Source organism: Alligator mississippiensis, chromosome 4, assembly GCF_030867095.1.
Source record: "Alligator mississippiensis isolate rAllMis1 chromosome 4, rAllMis1, whole genome shotgun sequence".
Taxonomy (NCBI): Eukaryota; Metazoa; Chordata; order Crocodylia; family Alligatoridae; genus Alligator; species Alligator mississippiensis.
Window position 1 is genome coordinate 7,325,444 of NC_081827.1, and position 22,035 is coordinate 7,347,478.

Sequence of the window (22,035 nt, forward strand, 5' to 3'; positions counted from 1 at the left end):
ATGCGAAAGGTCTTTTGTTTTTATCAGATTTTCTGTATGACAATAATCAGTATCTCTTCTTGGCATATAGGTGCCTTCAAATCTTTTTTGTTTCAGCTTGTGAATAAGAAGTAAGCAATCCATGGGGCGGGTGAAAAAGTCGCCAGTCTTTACGCTGGGAATCAAGACTGAGATACAGCTCAAACGTTTTCTTATTGTTCTTTTCCTCCTGACATTTCCCAAGTCGCATTATGTGTTGCTGCCACAGAAAAAATAATAACTAAGATTAAGCTAAATGGAAAAGTACTGTTGCTTTTCAACTATCAAAGAAACAGAGCCTGCGGTGAGGCAATTCCTTCAGGAAATCAGATCCGAAGTGTGAGCTACTTCCTCTAAGAAGCAGCTAAAAAATCTTAAATGGAAAGTGGGCTGTTTTCCTGGGAAAAAAATTGTTTAAAAAAAATCTTTGGGGTTCCACCCACCTCCCCGTCACTTTTTTTTGACCCAGATAAAAACCATCTCACAATTATGGAATCTGTGGAAACATGCTCTTGACAGATTAGACCAGACTAACAGATTCATTTAGTTCAAGATTTTGTCTCAGATACTGGCTGGAATAAAATGATTAAGAAGAAGGCACAAAGAACCCCATAATGAACAAGTGTGGAATAATTTAGTCATAGAAGTTTCTTCCTGACCCTCAGACATTTATGTTTGGCTTCTGCCCTGGAGCAGGAGGTTTTATATCCTTGGCAATTTTTCATCCTCTTAGATACAACTCTAGATGGTCTTTGCTCATACACCTAGCACCTAACACCTGGTCTGAACTCACTAACACTCCCAGTGCCTCAAATTCACTCAAGGATTGCTAAGGAAAGCAAGCAGTGGAGTCCGACCAATTAAGGAGAAATGCAAATATCACAGACACAATTATGGGATCTCCTTTTGAAAGTGGGCCATGGAGTGGATGTAATTTAAAATGGATGGGTCCCTGAGGCTTTGGAATTCCCACTCGGTCAAAGTTTGGCCCTATTTATAGTCCCGATACACATTTTATTGGAAGATGATGGTCACGGGTGGGGTCCTATAGGAGATCTGTGATCTCCTTAAGGCCCCTTCCTCCGTGCCAAGTCGGCCCAAGGGCACCCTTTGATTCTCTCCTGCCACGTCTTTGATGTTTAAATAAGGTTGGGAGGCTGCCTTACGCCTTCTTGGTCACCGCTCGGTGTTGATTCAGACCCCGTGGTTTCCTGGACCCCTTATGGGTTCTGCTCTACTATGGGTACTTCCCGGGCACCCTAGCCTTATGGGTTATGCGTGGCTCCAACCAGCCCTTATACCACGCCCCAAGCCTCGCAGTTGGAATGGACGTTGGTCTGTCAAATACACTCGCCCTCTCTCTGGGGCCTTCTCAGCACTGCCGCCCCCTCCTGGGGCTCTCCGTGGCCACGCTGGGCCTTCTCAGTAATACCGCCCCTTCTCTGGGGCTCTCTGTGGCCCCACTGGGCCTTCTCAGGAATGCCGCCCACTCCTGGGGCTTTCCAGGCCACCCTGGGCCTTCTCGGTAAAGCCGCTCTGCCTCAGGGCCTTCTCAGTAAAGCCGCCTGTCTCTCGGGCACACCGCACTGCTACCCCCTTTCTCTGGGGCCCACCGCACTGCTACCCCCTTCTCCGGGGTTTACCGCAATGCTACCCCCTTTCTCAGGGTTCACCGCAGTGATACGCCCTTCCTCAGGGGCTCGCCACGCCCGCACTTGGGCTTCTCAACCACCCCTCTCTGGGGCTGGGGTCTATGCACCCCGTACGCAGCGCCCTTACTGGTGCTGGGGTCCCCACACTGCTGTGGGTCCCCTATGAGGCCTCCTCCAACCCCTAATAGCCTCACCCAAACCACCGGTGATAAACAACAACAAACCAAAACACAAGCCCCTAGGCTATAACTTAACTTAAAGCCGCCTGGCTAAAACCATGTTGCTCAGACATCTTCGAGCTGCCATCCTTTACTCTGCTAGAGTGGTACCTACACTTCTTGCATATTTGCTCCAGGAGCTCCTTTCTCTCTGGCTGCTGGCAGGGAACTGCCTCTGGCCTCAGCTCCTGGGCTTTATAAGAGCTAGGCTCTGCCCTTACAGTCAGCTGACCTTCTGGTTGCCCTGGACAACCCACAGGTGGGCTCATTATACCCTGCTAGGGCTCTTTCCCCAGCAGTTTCCCCTCTCTAGGAGCAGGGCACCTCAGTGCTCTGCGACAATGATTAAAAGCTTTTCACTGATTTCAGTGGGAGTTGGTCATATAGGAAGGCAAGGTTCTTTGGGTAAATACAATATCTTTTTTTAGATCAACTGAACTGCTGAGCAGTTAAGCCGACAATCTTCCAATTTTTCCACAAGAATATCGTGGGATACTAGATCAAAAGCCTTTTGGAAGTCTATATTTAATGTTGACCTTCTCTCCCATGTCCAGGTGGCAAGAGACCTGATTGTAGAAGGAGATGAGATTGGTAAAACAAGACCTACCCGTGACGACGCCATGCTGGCTGTCATTCAAAATCCTAATCTCAATGAGCGTATCGCACATAAATTCTTTAATGAGCTTTTCCAGGATTTTCCCTGGGATGGAGGTTAGACTGGTTGGTTTATAGTTGCCCAGGTCCTCCCTCTTCCCTTTCTTGAAAATGGGCACAATGTTGGCCCTCTTCCAATCCTCAGGGATCTCCCCTGCATGCCACGATTTCTACAAGAGTTTCCCAGGGGTCCTGTGATGACCTCTGCCAGCTGAATCAGCACTCTCAGATGGAGTCCATCCAGTCCCGCTGACTTATAAACGTCTAGCTTTTTTAGTTGGTATTGCACCATCTCAGCATCCACAGTGAGAAGCCTATCATTCCCACCATGCCCCCTGTGATCCTTATCTTGCTCATCTTTCCCCTTGGTCTGGTGAAATACCAAGGCAAAGCCGGTATTCAGGAATTCAGTTTTTTCCTGAGTGTCCATTACCAGCTGTCTCAAGGTGTTAAGCAGGGGCCCCACACTTCCATTTGCTTTCCTTCTGCTCCCTACAGACCTAAAGAAGGACTTCTTATTGTCCTTGACTCCCTTGGCTAACTTAAACTTTGTCAGTGCCTGAGCTTTCCTAATAATTTCCCTACAAGTGTGGACCACTATTGTGTAGTCCTCCTTGAGGACCGTCCCTAGCTTCCACTGTGTGTACACCTCTTTTTTCTGTGGTCACGGTTGGAATTTCATCCCCTGCGTGCTGTCCAATCTGATGTTTTTTGGTTTGGGGGAGGTTCATTTCCTCAATGTTGTCAAAGGATGATGTATTGTTAGAAATGGATTCATTTTGGTTGTGGAAATATTCCTTGAGGTGGAGGCAGAGGAAGAATTCTTGTAGTTCTCCACATTGTAGTATTTTTGTCACAGTGCGGGGTCCTACAGGATGGCCGTGATCTTCCTAAGGCCCCCTTACTGTGCCAAGTTGGCCCTACGGGCACCCTTGATTCTCGCCTGTCACATCTATGATTGGGGAAAAAAAAAAATATATATTTTATATATATGGGAGGCTTCCTTTACACCCTTGTAACAGGCATCGCTTCCGAGCCAAGTTGTGGCCCGCTCACCTGTTCCTGTGGCAACCGCCTGCCTTCTCGCCTGCCACGTCTTGATATTAATTAATTAATTAATTAATTAATTAATTAATTAGTGGGAGGCTGCCCATTATAATGCCCCGATCCTGGGGGGGGGGGGGCGCTCTGCGGCTCCAACCTCCCCTAATACTGCAGCCCAAGCCTCGCAGATGTAAGTGCTGTCATCTCTCTTCTGCCCCCTTTTGGAGACTCACTATGCTGCCCCCTTTTTGGGGCTCCCTATGCCCACACTTGGGCTCCCTATGCCCACACTTGGGCTCCATCGCCCCTCTCTGGGGCCGGGGTCTATGCCCCTATAAACTGCGCCCTCACTGGCGTCTGGCTGTGCCCCGCTTGGGCTCACAAAATGGCCCCCGTCCTGGGAGCTCGCCCTGCCCACACTGGGGCTTCAGAAATGCCCCTCCCTAGGGCTGGGTCTATACACCCCGTATGCTGAGCCCTCCTGGGTGCCGGGGTCCCCGCACACTGCTGCAGGTCCCTATAAGTCCTATGCCCCTACTTGGGCTCAATCGCCCCTCTCTGGGGCTGGGGTCTATGTATCCCGCACACAATCCGGGGTCTCAGTCCCCCCTGTCTGCAACCCACCGGTTGTGCCTGCGACCCACTGGCCGCGCTCCTCGCCACCAGTTGCTCACGCACTGGCGTGCGAGCTGCGCCTTCCCTGGCACTATTCAAATAATGCGCCTTCTTGGCGCTAGGGCATCCCACACTCTCTGGGGTCCCTGTGATTGAGGCCTCCTCCAACCCCTACAGCCTCACCCAAGCCTCCGGGTGTAATAACAGAGCCAAACAAACACAAGCCTCCGGCTGTAACACAAACATAAAGCCCCCTGGCTAAACCTTTAGTGCCCAATCCTCTCAGGGCTATCGTGAGCTGTACTTGCACCTCAGACTTCTCCCCATAGCTTGGCTGAGCGAGCTCCTGCCTCTCCGGCTGCTGGCAGAGAACTGCCAGCCTGGCCTCAGCCCTGGGCTTTTATGAGGGCCAGGTCCTGCCCCCTTCTGGCCAGCTGACTCCCATTAGTTGCCCCAGCATCCTGCAGCTGTCCCCCTTATGTTCGGCCAGGGCTCTCTCCCAGGCAGTTTTCACTCCTTAGGAGTGAGGCACTGACGTGCCCTGCGACAACCCTCTTGGGCACGGTTTGCTGTACACTCTGACCCCATGGACTCCCAGACCCCTGGTGGGTTGCGTTCTGCAATGGGTGCTTCAGGACACCCTAGCCCTATGGGCTATGCGTGGCTCCAACCATCCCTTTACCACACCCCAAGCCTTGCAGATGGAACTGATGTTGTTCAGTCTGGGCCTTGTTACAATTTGGCCCCCTTGTCCTCCCTGGGCCCTCCTCAGCCCCTGTCTCACTCTGCGCCCTCTCTGGCCCTCGGGCTCTCCGCAGCCCTGCAAAGTGCTGCGCCCTCTCTGGTGCCGGGGTCAGTGAACCCCCAATGCTGCTCCCTCTCTGGCACCGGGGTCCCTACGCTGCCGTGGGTCCCCTATGAGGCCTCCTTCTTCCTCTAATAGCCTCACCCAAACCACCGGTCTTACACAGTATACAAAACACAAGCCCCTCGGCAATAACATAAACTCAAGCTGCCCGGCTACAACATCATTCAAGCCACCCCAGGGGTGTTCCATCCCTCACCAGTCTCAAGGCTGTACCTGCAGTCAGGTTTCTCCCCCTTGCTTGCTCTGGGAGAGCTCCTTCCCCCTTGGCTGCTGGCAGGGAATTGCCCTCCTGGCCTCAGCCCTGGGGTTTATATGTGGGCCAGGCCCTGCCCCTTCCTGTCAGCTGACCTCTGGCAGGTGTAGGCCACTAGCTCCCTCTGGTTGCCCTGGTAGTCAGCAGCTGGGGCTCCCCGCTCACTGCTAGGGCTCTCTCCCTAGCAGTTTCCACTCTAAGGAGCAGGGCACCTAAGTGCTCTGTGACAATTTTATCAGGATATTTTTGCTGTACAGAAAATCAGGCCTTTAGAAAGGACAGACTTTTCAGTTTTGGTAAGTGGAGATGATATTTGAGGGTTAATTGCTTCTTTCAGTTTCATCGAGTTTGAGGTTGCAATATTGTACGGCATTGGTGTTGCTTCTCTAATGGTTGTTTTGTGTCTGGGAAAAGTTGTTCCTGGAGTAATTGCTTCCATTTTTTCTTTTTATGCTGGGTGGATGTTGTAGAAAATCTTTGGTAGTCTCTTCATATATGTTATACAATGTTTGGGAAGATGTCTGGATTTTTCTCTTCTAAGTTGTTGTAGCACGTGGTGATTTCCTTCTTGAGCTGATCTCTTTTGGAGTAGGTTAGGTGAAGAAGATGGTGTCTAAGTTTCTCCGAAGTTCTCCCGCAGAGCTGTCAAACATATTTGAAGTTGTGTGTAGTACTCAGAGGATTGTAGATGTTTAGTCCTCTGGGAATGATGTTGTGTTTCTTGCATAGGCTTAGAAAATATATGTTGCTGTTGAGTTTGGCTTCTTTCTTTTTCATGTTGTATAGTTTCCATTTCAAATGGCAATATTTGATATCTTCCAAGTTTCAGGGGTATAGGTTGTAGCTATGTTGGTCTACCCAGAGAACCTTGCCTGCCTATGTCCTTAGACCAATACGGCTACGACCTATATCCCAGTCACGGTAAGGCACTTATCCAGAAAAGCCCTTAAGCCGATGAATAGCCAGATTGACTTAAAGGTTTTTTTCTGGATCAAGGCCTTAAATCCAAAGTACTGTGAGATGAGAGAAGGGAAATGTAACAGAAAACATCTCTTTCTTTTGTAGCTTTCATTTGAGCATCCCTACAACTAAACAACAAACGTCATTATTCCCATTTCATGGATGGAGAAGCTATGGCCCCGAGACATGAAGTAACTTTTTCTAATAAAGCCACTGACATAGCTACCATTAAATAAAAAGTACGGCGAAAAGAAACTAGTTGCAATTTGCAATTCAATACATTTGAAGAAAGATTATTTTGCAGAGCTATTAAAAAACATTCTAGAAACTCAGCGATGCTTCTTAGATGGGTTTCTACAGTCTGCTGCATATAAGAAATAGCAGCATCCACAACATTTGATTGATGTTTTTATTGTGCCTCATTTTGCACTGAGGCACAGCTAAGACATCTATGCGCGAAGGAAGAACTTATTTTCTTTTTTTAAAAACAGCCACAAGAATTGCGGCTTGTGCAATTTCAGTTACTTCTTATAGGGAACTTTAAAAATAATTAGCTACTACAATCAGCTCATTTCTGACAATTTCTATTTGATGGAGGAAAGAGCTATAAAAAAGGGAAAAACACAAGCACCAGACTGATGGGGCTCTGTAACGGGGCAGTCCAGCCCTTTAAAGGGGAGCAGACAACCCCAGCTATGAGTGGTTTGCTAATTAGGGAGTACCCACAGGCAATTAAGATCCCCACAGGAAGAGCAGGGAGCTGGAGCTATGGAGAAGGAGTCCATGAGTGGCAATGGACTGAAAACCAGCGAAGCTTGAGACTAGAGATAAGGGCCTCTCTTACGCTGCCTGGAGAAGGGCTCTCAGTATTTTTGTGTTGGTTTATTAGGGTTTTTTTATGTGAGCAAGGACTGTGCAAAAAATATGCAGAACTCTTGGCAGAGGTGATATCTTTTATTAGACCAACTAAATAGCTGCAAAAAAAAATCTTTATTTGCAAGCTTTCAGGCTCACTTGCCCTTTCCTCAAGGCAAAGGAGAACGCCGTAGGACTCTGCCAGGTATTTAAGAGCACCTGGTGAAGAGCTCCTTCTTTACCAGGCTGCAAAGCAGCAGCAGGCTTACTCACCTGCTTACAGGCTGGATTTTCAAGGGTTTTTCTTAATTCATTCTTGAGCTTGGGCCGAGATAGAGGGGTGGCACGGTCTGAATTTTCCCCATGTTCCAGATAAGGCTCAATCCTGAGCCATTGCTACCAAGCAGTCTCCAATTCCAGATTGTAACCAGCTAAGTATTATCCCATTGAGTCATGCAACGGAGCAGATGGTAAATGTCACATATTTGGGAAGCTTCGTAGGAAGTTCTGAAGGATGATGATGTTTTGATAGCAGTAGCCACTGCCAGGTTTTGGGCTTTTCACTGGTATGGGTCTATGCAAATGTGGATCTTAGGAAACACAGGTTTAACCAGTTTTACATCCTGGCAGTGACATGTGAGCCCTGAAGGAAGTCAAAGAGTAGCTGTATCCACCCACTGCCTCCATCAGCACAGGTTCACTGATCGTGGCTTCCTTGGTATGCATATAGCAGGATGGAAAACCATCGAATTACAAAGAGCATTTGCCAGGAAAGCTGCTACACAATCAGTGATCATGTGGTCACCAGAAGGTCCGGTAGCTCCATAAGGTCAGCAGATGTAGATTAACCATCCAGGCAGACTGCCTTAAAACTTAGCCAGAAATCAATGGGGGTGCATTCAATCTACAAGAGGGATTAGCATTGATAATGATGATGATGATGCAGGAAGTTATAAAGTTATCCATGCGGCAAAAGAGCTCTCAGAAGTGGTGGTGTAACTAAGTAATTTCCAAATGATGCAGCAAAGTATTTGCAATTTCCATTTTAAGGCTGGTAAAACAATATTAAATGCTGAGCAAAAAAAGCCTCGTAATCTACTGCACACCCATAAAACAAAATTGAATGCAACAAAAAATCAACCAAAGGCTCTTCCCATCTCTGTTAAAACATTTTTACTGGGAGAGGTAGGTTCCTTTGTGTAGTAAAGCTTCATAGTCAGCGACCACAGTCCTCCAGGGGAACCTGCACTCCATTTGCACCCTTGCAAAAGCTTTGAGGCTACCCCTAATCTAGGCGGGTTTGGGGAAGAAAGAAGCCCAATAGATCAGAAAAGGCAAATCAGCATAGCAGATACCAAAACTCTCTCAGCAGAAGGGATCCCTTGGATGCTGCCGATATCAACAGCTTTTGCTCTGGAGTCCTCTCCTTGGAGTTTAGGGGCCCACCTCGCTCGTCCCTTCCATTCTCCCCTCTTCAATCTCCCCTCACCTTTCCTTCTGTCTTCTGATCTTCCCTTCCCTTGCTTTTCTTCTCCACTGGTCCCATCCTAGCACATTGCCTATAGACTATTTTTCAAAACGGTGGCCAAGCATGGCACTTACAAACCATCCTTCTGTTCCTTCTGCTTGAGTGCCAACTCCCTTGCCATCCTAACCTTGTCTGTCTTATGTATTTACATCATAGATTCTGCAGGGGAGAAACTTTCTCCGACTTGGGATGTAGAGAGAGATTCACCTACCCTGGTGTGATTTCTGTTGGGTCTGCAGGGTGCTGTAAACTACTCTCGGTTCAGGAAGGGCAGGCGTGCGCCATGCATGTCTCAGGGCAGTAGGCACCGTTACACACCTCACCAGTAGGTAGCAAGGGAGCAGGTAATACTCTGCTTGCATTTAGCAAATAGCTGCCCCAGGATGGAAGTGGACAGACTAGGCCACGACCAGTGTAATTCAGGGGCGGTGGATGACCCCGGTTTTATAGATACAGATGTGTATTATTTGTGCATTGCATCTTTACATCGATATAATGCCAACTACACCACTGCAAACATGGTTTCATCCAGGTATTACCACAGCACAAATCAACGGTAAGATGATAAAGAACACTGATGTGCAGGCTGAAGACAAAGTGCTAGAAGTCAGGCTGGGCTCAGGTTTTTTAGGCCAGGAAAGAACATTATGATCATTTAGTCTGACTTCTTGAGAAGCTGACCCAGTGAATCCTGTTACAAGCCCACCCATTCTGTATAACCAAGAGGGTAACTTTTTGAGGAAGGTATCTACTCTTGGCAAAGAGATTCTGGGTGACAGGGAATCCATCCCATCCGTGGTATGTTGTGGAAACTGGCTATTTTGTACCAGCTTTCCCATTCTAATTTGTCCTGCTTCAGCCTCAAGACACTAGGACTTGCTAGTTGTGATGCTTCCCAAACTTTATCCAGACTTCCTGAGCCTACTCCTCTGGGCTGTGAACAATGTGATAAGTCTTTCCACACTATTCTTTCCAGTTTCAGCCAGAGGTGCCTTAAGGACAGCCTCCGCATTGATTCAATTCAATGACAATCGGCATTAATGGGAGTGCTTCTATTGGCTTCACTGAGCACTGGATCAGACCCAGTATTATAATAGTTTTTGTTCTGATCTTGAGCACAACTGCAAAGCCGCATAAAAATGGCTCAAAGGTTGCCAATGTGACCTTCTACATCTCTGCTCTTTGGAAGTCCAAGGACAGAAATAAAGCCAGAGAGAGAGGAAACAGCTTTTTGCAGAAACTGCTTCTAATTCCTAGAAACTTGGCCATGTGGCAAGTTTTAACTGGATCACTATTTCCAGCAAGCAGTCTGGTACAGGAAGCAGCAGTGCACAGTAGCAAACCATAGATTAGATAGGCAGGTAATAGAGCATGAACTCAAGCATACAAACAGAAAATAATCGATAGGCGCAGAACAGTGAACAGCATTTTGTCAGTGTGATTTTCTCACTGAGGGAAAGAGGAACTGGAGAGGGTGTAATAAAACACATATTGACTTTTATTTTTCCAAGGGAAAAAGCAATAAGTGCGTAGCCTTAGGTTATGAACATCTCCTTGATCGCTCAATCACATTCTCAGCAATTGGCTGCAGGCATTACAAGCTCAGTAAATTTTGGAGCCTTTGGAATATGGCTGCTGCTTTGGCAGTAAAAGAAATGTTTCCGTGAGGTGTACTCTCTTTCTAGATATTTAGCTGGGATGTCCCCAAAGCCCCAGGAGCAGGATGGGTGAAGTCACAGAATCATAGAAAATGAGGGTTGGAAGGGACCTCGGGAGGTCACATCTAGTCCAAGTCCCTGCTCCAAGCAGGACCAGCCCCAACTACATCATCCCAGCCAAGGCTTTGTCTAGTTGGGTCTTCAAAACCTCCAAGGCTGGAGCTCCCACCACCTCTCCAGGTAACCTGTTCCAGTGCTTTACTACCCTCCTAGTGAGAAAATTCTTCCTAATATCTAACTAAATTTCCCTTCCTTCAACTTGAGCCCATTGCTCCTGGTTCTGTCATCTGCCGTCACTGAGGACAGTCCAGCTCCATCCTCCTTGTAACCTTCCTTCAGGGAGTTGAAGGCTGCTATTAAATCCCTGTTCAGTCATCTCTTCTCTGGACTAAAGAAGCCCAGCTCCATCAGGCTCTCCACATAAGTCATACCTTCCAGTCCTCATTTTCTTTGCCCTTTGCTGGACTCTTTCCAACTTGTCCGCATACTTTCTGTAGTGGGGGCCCAAACTGGACACAGGACTCCAGATGTGGCCTCCCCAGTGCTGCATAAAGGGGAAAAATCACTTCCCTCGATCTGCTGGCAACGCTCCTACTAATACAGCTCAGTATGCCTACAGTTAGCCTTCTTGGTAACACAGGCACACTGCTGGCTCATATCCATCTTCTTGTCCACTGTCATCCCCAGGTCCTTTTCTGCAGAGCTGCTGCCCAGCCAGTCACCCCCAGCCTGCACCGGTGCATGGGATTGCTCCGTCCTAAGTGCAGGACTTTGCACTTGTCCTTATTTAACCTCATGAGATTCCTTGTGGCCCAATCCTCCAAGGTGTCTAGGTCACTCTGAATCCTAGCCCTCCCCTCCAGTGTATTGCTGCTGCCCAAGTTGCCATCCACTACTACATTCCCTGCCATTTCTTTCCTGTGTAAGAGCAGCAGGTCAAGAAGAGCATGGCCCCCTAGTTGGCCACTCCACCACTCACACCAGAAGGTTGTCCTGAACACTTTCCAAAACCTTCCTGAATTGCTTGTGCACTGCTGTATTTGTGCAGACACACTTACATTAGCGCTGCTGGGAGTGCCGATGTAATTGCACCTGCGCTCCCACAGATGTCGGGGTGACTGAAGTCCCCCATGAGAACCAGGGCCTGTGTCCAGGAAACTTCTGCCAGCTGCTTGCAGACAGCCTCATCCACCTCATCCTCCTGGTCTGGTGGTCTACAGCGGACCCCACCACAGTGTCGCCCATGGTACTCTCCCCTCTGACCTGAACCCAGAGACTTTCAACAGGCTGATCTCCAGTTTCATACTGAAGCTCTGAGCGCAGGTTTTGGCATTCCCTGCATCTTTGATCCTGGTGCCTTGGCAGTGTTCAGATGGGCTCTGGAGCCCATCTGAGCCTGCCTTGCATTAGGACAGGAGAAAAAAAATGTGAGGCTCCAAGGGCTGCTTTATCTGGCTGCATTTTAGGGACCCACACCCCAGCTTGAACCCACACCTTTTACTTTGTGCATGTAGAGGACAAGCCCCTGCACCACAGAACAATTTTTAAAACGTTGTATGTTTATCACCCAACACCTCCTCCAGTCCAAACTGAGTGACATTTCCACTAGTCATGGATGTGGCATGTGGCTGGAGCATGTAGGAGTATCGTGTGCTCTAAAAAGGACTTTCTAACCAACACAATTGTGCTAAACAAAACTGAGAGGGTATTTTTTCCCCTTGATTGCTGTCATTTCTGATGCCTGATGGACTCTGGTCATAACCTAAAACAAAATAGCGAGTACAGGGAATAGTATGGAGCCAGCAGCCACAGCCCCAGGATTATGGGTAAAGGAAGGGGAAAGAATGGTCTGCTCAAAGCCTGGAAAATCTATAGACACCTGGCTTCAGTCCCTTAGTTCCCATGGTCTTCCTGGGTGACCCTGGGCAAGTCGTAATGCCCACTAAGCAGGTACACCCAAAAAGCCAACCTTTGAATGTCCTCCCAGCCCTGTAGCGCCTCCCTTTTCACCATAGAGATCCCTAGGTACTAAAAGTCCTGCCCAGAACAGGCCCAGGTATATCTCTGTCTTATCTGTGCTGAGCAGCTTGCAGCCTGTCTCAAGTCAAAGCCTCACTGGGCTCCACAAACTAAATGCTTCTCATTTATTTCACCTAAAGGGCCCAGTCCACATGCCGAGCACCCGAACGCACGCTTGCTGGGTGAGATCAAACATCAAACACATCCCACCCGCGAACTCACAGGGGCCTCGTAGGTCACCGACTTCAGCTTCCCCCTGGAAGCTTGAGGGAAGTGGCACCCCAGCAATGGGAAGCTCCTGTCTGCCTTCCTTAGGAAAGTCCAAATGCAAGCATACTTGGGTGGCCAAGCTCCTATCTTAGCACGCCCTGCTTGGCTCGGTCGACATTATCAACACCTTTGCCACTGGCTGCAGACAGGAAACTGCTGCAGGTGATGCGTCGCAGCTCTGAACTATACTGTACGTGACTACTAACAGTTGTTTCAAGATCCAAACCGCTCCTCAACAAGACAGCTAGCTTCCTGGACTCAATTGGCTGTGCTCCTCAACTGGACATTTTCAACCGGCCATTCTCATTCAACTGCAGCTCTTAAAGGTGGTGGATCCCAATTTGGTACTAAGAGTCTGGTCGCTGCTACTTTTATTCAGAAATAGGGCTGAAGAAGGAGATGGCGCTCCTCTGTGGACACCTGGGCTCCATTGCCTCTGCTGCCTGGGAAGATTCAAGCACACGTTTCTTCTTCCCCCGGAAAACATCCTACGAACCAGACCATAGGCTTTTCTGAGAGCGGGTTGAAGTTGTTTTAATTTGCATAGAAAAAAATGAGAATTCTTTAGGCATATTAAAAAAAGAGATAGAGAAATCAAGAAGTTAAGGCACTTACCTAACAGGGAAGAGTGGGATTCTAGTTTTTTTTCTCTCAGACCTGCTTATATATTTTCCATTAAAACCTCAATGGCTAAAACACATAGACCTGGAAGCAGGGACTGGAAAGCAGACTCTCTCCCTAAACGAGTGCCTTAACCAGTAAGATAGAGGATCAGGCTCCCTTTTTCTTTCTGCTCTCAGCGGAGAGAGTTGGGGTCCGAGTGCACTAGACTCCAAATATCCAGTGATGCTGCTGTGGATGAGAGCAGCCTGCTCTGTCTTAGGGCATGTACACCCTTCAGTCAAAGATATAACTGCAGCTTTTGCTGACAAACCTGAACTGGGTTTAAGCTAGCAGGCTCAAAGATGTGCTTGTCGATTGGCATAGAACTGTGCACAGAGTGTAAAACCCACGCAAGAAGTTGGATAAATGCTTGAACAATTAGTCTACGTTGAGTTGTGTAGCACGCTACAGCCGCACTGCTAGCAGTAGTTGGACTAGTTAGTTTGCAACTAGGCTGGGTGTGTGTCTACTTGAACTGCAGTCACTCCAATGCAGGCACTGCCTCAGAAAGGGAATGCACCAGTCCTAGTCCATAAGTCGTAAAAAAGTCCAGCATACAGTGCAAGGAGCTGGACTGAGTTTGCTAAGAAACAGTTGAGAAAAAGTATGAATAATCCTGGCTAGTCGCTGAGGTTTTCCTTCACAACCATGCGTCTTTATAAACTTTGCTTAAACTTTGCTAAACTTTGCATCTTTATAAGTTTTGCTCAACCTGTAAAGTCACTTCTCTTTACAAGACAGTTGGAGTGTACTAGACCAGGGCTGCTCAACCCCTGGCCCACCAAGCCATGCTGCCTGGCCCACAGATGTCCCCAGGGCTCTGAAAATTTGACCGTGGGAGAGCAGTAGCAGCAATTGTTGCTCCCCTGTAGCCCCATGGGCCAGATAGTATACTGAACCCACATGTGGAGGTGGCACGGACCTTGATCCTGCAGCTCAGGGCCCCAGGAGGTGTCATGGGGTGCAGGGAAGTGGTGGAGGCCTGAAGGAGGTGGTGCTGAGAGAGGTGGCATGGGGCTGAAGGAGACAATGTGGGGCCTGTTCCTGGCTCCGGAGGCCCAATCCAGTCCACAGACCAGCTCCGAGCTGCTCATCTGGCTTACGTGAGCACCACTGTCCTAGACTGACAGCTATGGTGGTCAAAGCCCCTTTTCATTCAGATTGCCAATGTATCAGGGAAGGCAGCAGGGACACCTGGAACTTCCTTGGGCAGAGTCTCATGTCACAAATAAATATGGGGTGAGCGGAGGAACCTGCTGGATCTACAGCTCCAGTGTTGCAAACACAAATAAGTATCTGAGAAGACCCAGTGAAATTCAGGCAAGCAAGCTGTGGAAAGCCGTGATTAGAACAAGCTCACTGGAGTGCAGAAGAAGGAATGACAACATTTCAAATGCATGAAAGGAATCGCTCTTGAGTTAAACACCAAGAAGCAGCTTCCAGAATACAAAAAAATGTGACAATTTATAACATGCTGAAAGCCAAGCATTGAAACAATAAACCTTTGGGAATATTTATAGCTGAAATGAGGAGTACATTTTGGGCTGCCTCTGCCTGGAAACGATTCACGCAAAAGAGATTTTTGGAATCAATGTCTAGACATGACATTACAAAGTTCCTGTACTCCTCGAGGACCTCAAAGCATTTGATGGGTGAAAACTCTCCTCCCATAAGATATCTGGGAGGAGGGGGAAAGAGGTTTTTTGGATGCCTCTTGAGGGGGCATGCCACATATTCAATTTAGGGCCCCATACAAAGCAGCCACAGAGGTGTTCTACATTCAAGGTGGAACATCTTTGTGGCAGGTTTGGCATTTTTATGGCAGCATAAATTTGCTGCACATGTGGCACATTGCCATTTATGGTAGGATTTTATGTATGAGCTGCACAATAAATGTAATATCTGCTAGGGGCATAAGGTACATATTGTAGGGTGGATCAACATTGCAGTCAAGGAGGGGTGCAGCTCACGTAGATCTGCCCGAGGTAGCTTTGACCTAGCTACCAATAACAATGTAGCCCTAGTGCCGTGGAACTCACTATAGGCTGTCAAACACTGTGGTCAGCTGGCAAGTCCACAACAAAAACCATCACTCAGCCCAAAAAATTCTCTGTTTTCTTTTGGGGTCATGCCACAAGTGCTCTTCTGGATGCCCTTGGGTTCCTGCTGCCTTCTTTGTCTACTTCTACATTGCATCCACCTGTGACTGGATACTTCTTCCTCCAACTCCACTAAACAACACCAAGCCAAATGTTCCACCTACGTAGTTCGAGTTATGACCAACCTGGCATATGATCTTTGTAACGACCCCTACTATTTCTGATACCTTAAACAAGATGTTCTTATGTTAATTATGAACCAAGGGCTAGGCCCACTAGCTTCACTGAGTGTTCACCCAACTTCCAGCATAACACTAGCCTAACCAAGAGCATTATTTAACCATAGCCATCAGATAGTGTTGAAATTGCTCAGCTCATTTCACATTAGGGAGCTGTTTTCTGTTCTCATGCACTCTTACTTTTATTATTTTGTTTATTTCACTGCAGTCTTGGCTCCCAGTCCTTGTCTATGAGGTTTTTATTTTAGTCTTTAAAATTTACATCAGTTTGGAAGTTGCTATTACCAGTGTCCCTAACTTTGTTGTATTGGAAAATTTATTGAAAATGCCATTGCAAAGATCAATAAAAATAGAAATATATAGAAATAGAAATATATAAAAATAGAAATACCAATCTAAATATACCTTCCCACACAAGTGTTACAGTGCATTCTCACCTATATTAAAACACATGCATGGATATAGCCTCCTAATCCAGAGGTTGAGTTATAGTCTAGGACCCTGGGGTGAATGTATGATTACACAAATAACTGAAAGGAACAATCGTGAGCATTTTGATCTGTGGACCTCAGCTATTACAAATCCACTAAACATTGCAAAGAAATTTGGCAAAGGAGGTGGGATTCAATCCCACTTTGGTTACACTATTCACTAATCGTGGTTAACATTTATATTTAAGTCTATTTTATCTGAACAGCTTCCATTTGTGGAAGACATCTGATGCATAGCAGAATCCAAACTTGTATCTGAAGGCCCTTGACCAACTTCTGGTGTGAGGTCCCTGGGAACCTTATGAGTCTATGGAAAAATGCCATAATTATTGAGCTCAATTTTATACTATACAAAGAGATATTTCACTTAACATTATTGTTTCTTTTCTTATGGTGGCCATAGTATGGCAGAAAGGCACTGTCCCTGCCATGGGGAGCTCACTGTCAAAAAAGAAATGAAAAGACAACATTTACGGAGATGGGAGCAATATTCAGGTTGTCAAGGTGATATACTGATTGGCAAGGGTCAGATTCTCAGGTGTAAACCAGGCAATCTCCACTGCACCCAACACAAAAATATTCCTGTCTGGCGCGATCCAGTGGGAAGGTCCAGATCCAGATTCAGACCAGTTCCGGAAGATAAAATTTGGGGTTAGAGATAGCAGATCTTCCATTCTCCCTGTTCGAGCCTATCTCTAGCCCTGCTTATTTTGGTAAAAGGATAAAGACACAACGTCTGTCCTGCTGAGAGCAATGAATCACCACAGCCAAATGCCGACCAGATGGTTCCAGTCAGCCGTTGTTTATAGCAAGAAGTCAGAGACCAGGTCAATCAATCCCCCTGACCCTAATATTGCTTGTCGAAAAACAATCAATTTACAAGGCCAAGCAGAGTGACCTGTTAGCTGTTTGTTGCTCCAAGACATAATGGCTCAATCGCTTTAATTATTAAAGGCAGTATAGACAGCCATTGATCAAGCCACTTAGCCCCATATCTCCCACCCAGACCTCCGGGGTTTGAAAAGAAGGACTTTTGCAGGGATGAGAAAGAACAAACAACCTAGAAAGGCTGATCCAAAACATCAGCTCAAATGTGGATCTTGATCATTAAAACCTGTGGTTCAACGACCGGGAGAGAAAGATGGCACCACAGGACCTATCTGTGGGATTATAACTAAAAGGGCTCCCCTCGGTCCCAAAACCTGCACTGCTGAGATTAATGACAGCTTTGCTACTGGTCAAGCCTTAATTGCAGCGTGGAGTCCTCCAGTCTGCTTCGTCACATCCACCAAAAACAGATGACGACGCTTCCCTGAAAACACAGGCCCCTTCTTTTCCATTAAAAGGCTCCACTAACACCGTTTACAGAGGTGACCCAGCCCATCTTTTCTCTCCAACAGTTCAAAAAGCAATTGGCATAAAGGGCATTAATAGAATTGGCACCAAGCGGTAATTGAAGAGAGAAATTACTCAGTTTTTATAGAGCTGGGAATGTAATAAGAAAAAGAAAAGTAATAACTGAGGCCTTCTGCAGAGAGATCCCCTGGTGCGTGCAGTTGAACTAAGGGCCTATCTTTTTAGAAATATATTTTCTTCTGCTTATTACATCACCACCTTGCTAGGACATCTCTCTGGAGCCTTTGTTGCTGTAATGGGCTTCACTGAATGTGAATACTCTGCCTCTCGTTGCATACCGAGGTGCTGGATCAGATGGACTCACCCAGTGCATCAGCCTGGGGAGCAGCAAGGAGGCAGTAGGGAAAGTGGGCAAACATCTGTTTTAGCTCACATCTGCAATCCATTCCCACACCCGCTCTCCAGCCCTGCCTGGGGCTTTCCACCAGCTGCCTCACTTTTTTCTTCGCCTTCCAAGGACTAGAAACGTGAGTGATTTTTATCCAATCTCGCTAAAGCCCACTCACCTCCTGGGCTGTGTGGTACTAACGATTGGGTGCTGTGCTCAAGCAGTTTCTCAGTGGGTTTGTTTCACTCATTTTTTTATGCTCAAGAACCCAAAACATAAAGCAAAACACAAGTGAAACTGTTATAACTAGTGAAACTTAGCAAGAAGGGGCCCCTGGGCCTTCAGCCTTCTTTCCAATGGATTGGCCCAACGGGTTGCTATTTCTCAGGACGTTTTCCGAAGCCAGCACATATGCACAGCATGGTCTGGGGGACTAGATGGCAAGGCACCTGAGTGCTGTCTTTGAAATGGGTGTTGACTCCCTGTGTGAGGTTGGGGAAGAAACCTCAGCTCTCTCTGCCTTGGATTCCCCATTCCTTATTTGTCTTGTCTTCTTTGATCTTCAGGCTCGAGATTGTCTCTTGCTATAAGTCAGTACAGCTCAGATCTCTGCTGGGGCCTCCAGGGCTTCTGTAAGACAAATAATTAATAATAAGCCCTTTGGGTCCCCAAGCTATTCTGCTTCTCTCTCCCATTACAGGGCTAGCAGAGAAGGTAATCTGTCTCTCCCATGGCAAGCATTTCCTGTGGGGCAGGCAGTCGTGCTACACTGATACAGGCCAGGCAGGTTGATGGATGAACCTATTCAGGGTTTGGCATGATCACACGATGAAATGGATGCCAATATGGTCAGTTGCTCAGGTTGCTTGGTCCAAGTGCTATATCTCCATGACATTTTCCACCATTCACTCCAAATCTATAAGGCCTGTTAAAGTGTCTACTGGGCAAACAGCTCTCATTCAGACAGATCTCTTTGAAATCCCCAATGACAGGATGTTTTAAAATACTGAGTAACCCTCAAATGGACTTGTAAAACCCCCAAGCCTTGAGCTGCTCTCCAAATGCCATAGGGCTTTAGATTTTTATTACGGAGGGTAAGGAGAGATGAACAGCTAAATCACTTGAAAATTACAGCACTTTACACCTGATCGGCTCTGTTTCATCTCTTCGCCTACTGAGTTGCTGCATCCGATGGACTCATCCAGTGCACCAGCTAAAGTTGTTCATCTCCCGTGTACTGGTATGGAAACGAACAAAACGGTTTCATCAGTCCAGCCGTCGCATGCCCCTGCTGTAAGGTCCTCCCCCAGCTTTAAAATGGGTTAAAATTACATATGTCCACAGCCTTAGATTATGAACTATTTGGGGCACTTGTACAGTGTTTAGCACAACTAGTCCCCAGTCCACGACTGTTAGTCCTATGCACTACGCCGCACTGCAAATATTACGTAATAACACTAGACCTTTCAGACTGGTCTCCCTCTCTCCATATATATGATGCTTGCAAATACAGACACCATAGTTTATTTATGGCCGAGGTCTTGATGATATCAATATGCAGTGCAATGTCTGATACAGCAACCACCACCGCAATTTTCCCATATGCCTCGTGAGCCCTAAGAAAGGTCTAAAACCTTGTTTTCATGCCTGAGGTTTAACAAGGTCATAGAACTTGTACTTCTGAGAGTCTTGTTGCATATTATACTTAATACATGTTTTATTTAGATCGTAGTAAATATTACTGCAAGTTAGGAAGTTTTATGAGCAGTCACACAGTATTGCTAACTATGATCTAAATAAAAGGCATCCTACGTGCTGGAGCCCTTGAAGACTGGTGTGCTGCGGGGGCTGGCAGCAACAAAGAGCTGTTTTGTCAGGCCCAGCCCACACATGGCACTGATGTCTCATGATCGTATTACCTCCGTGGAATAGTTGGATGTTAGCTCCACATGCGTTTGGGAGTACAATCTGGAGATGCTCCGCGGTGGAAAAGTCCTAACTTTGCTATGCTACAATGGCACTTACCACGTGTTTCACTGCTTGAGTGTTTGGATGCTAGTGTTTTAAGTGTAGTTAATACATCCCAAGTATAATATGCACCAAGGGCTCGAGTTCCTCCTCTCCTAGCACATGGCATGGTTGGAATCCAAAAACCTGTTGTACGTATGAGCTTGGGTAGGAGGGGTCCAGGTGTTTCTTGCATTTGTTGAACACCCTCAACAAATCTGCCCTGAGGAAGTCTACTCTTCAAGGCAGGTGCCAACTTGTACTGTGTTTGTACTGTGCCCTGCCTCGATATCCAACCTACCCCCTGTCTAAGTGAGCTCAGTTCTAACCCAGAAAGATTGAGAAGCTCAGTTCATTCCTGGCTGAGGCCATAAGGCCCCTCATCCAAGCATCTGTTTGCAACCTGAGAACCCAGGACAGCTTGCTCCAGCTATCCTCAGATACACACAGCAGTGGTGCTCAATCGTTTTAAACTCAAGGCGCTCTTCCATAGGTTTTGTGAATTAAGTGCACCCCATTTTCAAAAACGAATGCATTGATTATGGTGTTTATCTCCTTGCAGAAGAGCTGGGCAGTTGGGTGAGGGAGCAGCCAAGCAGAGACAAGCCTGAGCATCTGGTTTCTCCTGCACTTTTCTCCTCGCACCACCCTGGCACCCTTCAAAGCATCTGGCGGCACCCCGGTTGAGAATCGCTGACAGAGCTTATCTCCAGAAGTGAACTCCTTACCTCCAGGATCTAGGAGCCTTTCAGATTCACACCCTCTGTAGCAGACTGCCAGCTCAAGGGGCCTGGAGGCAGTCTACAGAGGCTCCTGCCTGGCTGTGAGTGGTAATCTTAATTACAGACCTCTCAGGAATAATGAGCCAACTGAGGGAGATAATTAGCACTTGAAGGAAGTTAAGAGGGCTGGTGAGGGAAAAGGAGAGAGAGAGAGAGAGCGGTTCTACCCCCTGTGTATGGGTTTATATTGGCCATCTGCTCCTTTTTAGACATTGGTGTACATTTATTATGTTTCTGAACCTTGAAGGTCCACTGTGCAGTAAGCAGCCCTTCTCCTTGGATACAGCCCTCTCTCCTGATACAGCCATCTTGTCATGCCCACTGCTGGAACACGATTTCAAATATGAGCCCACAGTGTCAAGACCATTTGGACCTGTCGTGATCTTGCTCCGTTCTTTGCAACTGGAGAACTTCTCTATTGCTTTCCCATAGTCAAAAAACAAATAAAAGTTAAGGGCTGACATATTCTAACCAGTGTCTTGAGTCTAAAAAAGCTCAGAATGACTGTCTTAGAGACAAACTGGTTCAGAGAGGCATAAGCTTTCATAGGCAACAACCTCTTCAGGGTTTGGCAACCAATGGCCCCCATCCTGGTTCTGGCCTGGGAAGGGCAACCTAGCCTGGGAGATGCGGTGGCATGGAGCTGCACTGAATTGCCTGTCCTCTCCACAGCACCCTCCTCCCCAGTCCTGTAAGCTGTTACCTTATGCCTCTCAGCTGTTTCCTTATGCCTTTGCTTAGTCTGGCTGCAAAGGGGCGAGGTGTCTGCAGTAAAGGTAAGACCAGGCAGCTTGAGCTCTCCAGGGGTGGAGAAAGGGTTTCACCCCTTTCTTTCTGCCACTCTATTCTCAGCATCTGATGAAGTAGATCAGGGATTGACAACACTTTGCTACCTTGGGCTAGAGCTTAAGACCTTCCTCTCTGCCAGCATGAAAGTTTCTTGTGCATAAAACCCTTCTGTAGGAAACCATTCTGTACAAAATCCAATTTTTCTGCCAGTCTGGACTCGGCATCTGATGAAGTAGCCTGTCACCTGTGAAAGCTCAAGACTCTCTTACCCAGCCAGGTGTCACCCTGCCCTACTTTTCCGCCTGACTTCACACTAATCCGGCAAACCAACTCTCTGCAGAAAGAGAAAGGTGCAGTGGAGTTCACCACCTCGGGTGCTAGATTGCCGCATTGCACAGCATTTTTGCATCAGACACCTGATTCTTGCTCATTGTTCTCATAAAACTTGACTGTAATTTAGCGCATGGGGAGAAGGGGAGGTTTCAGAACTTCTAATCACTTGTTCTGATATATTTTGGAAGTGTATTCAGATCTCTCACACATCTGCTG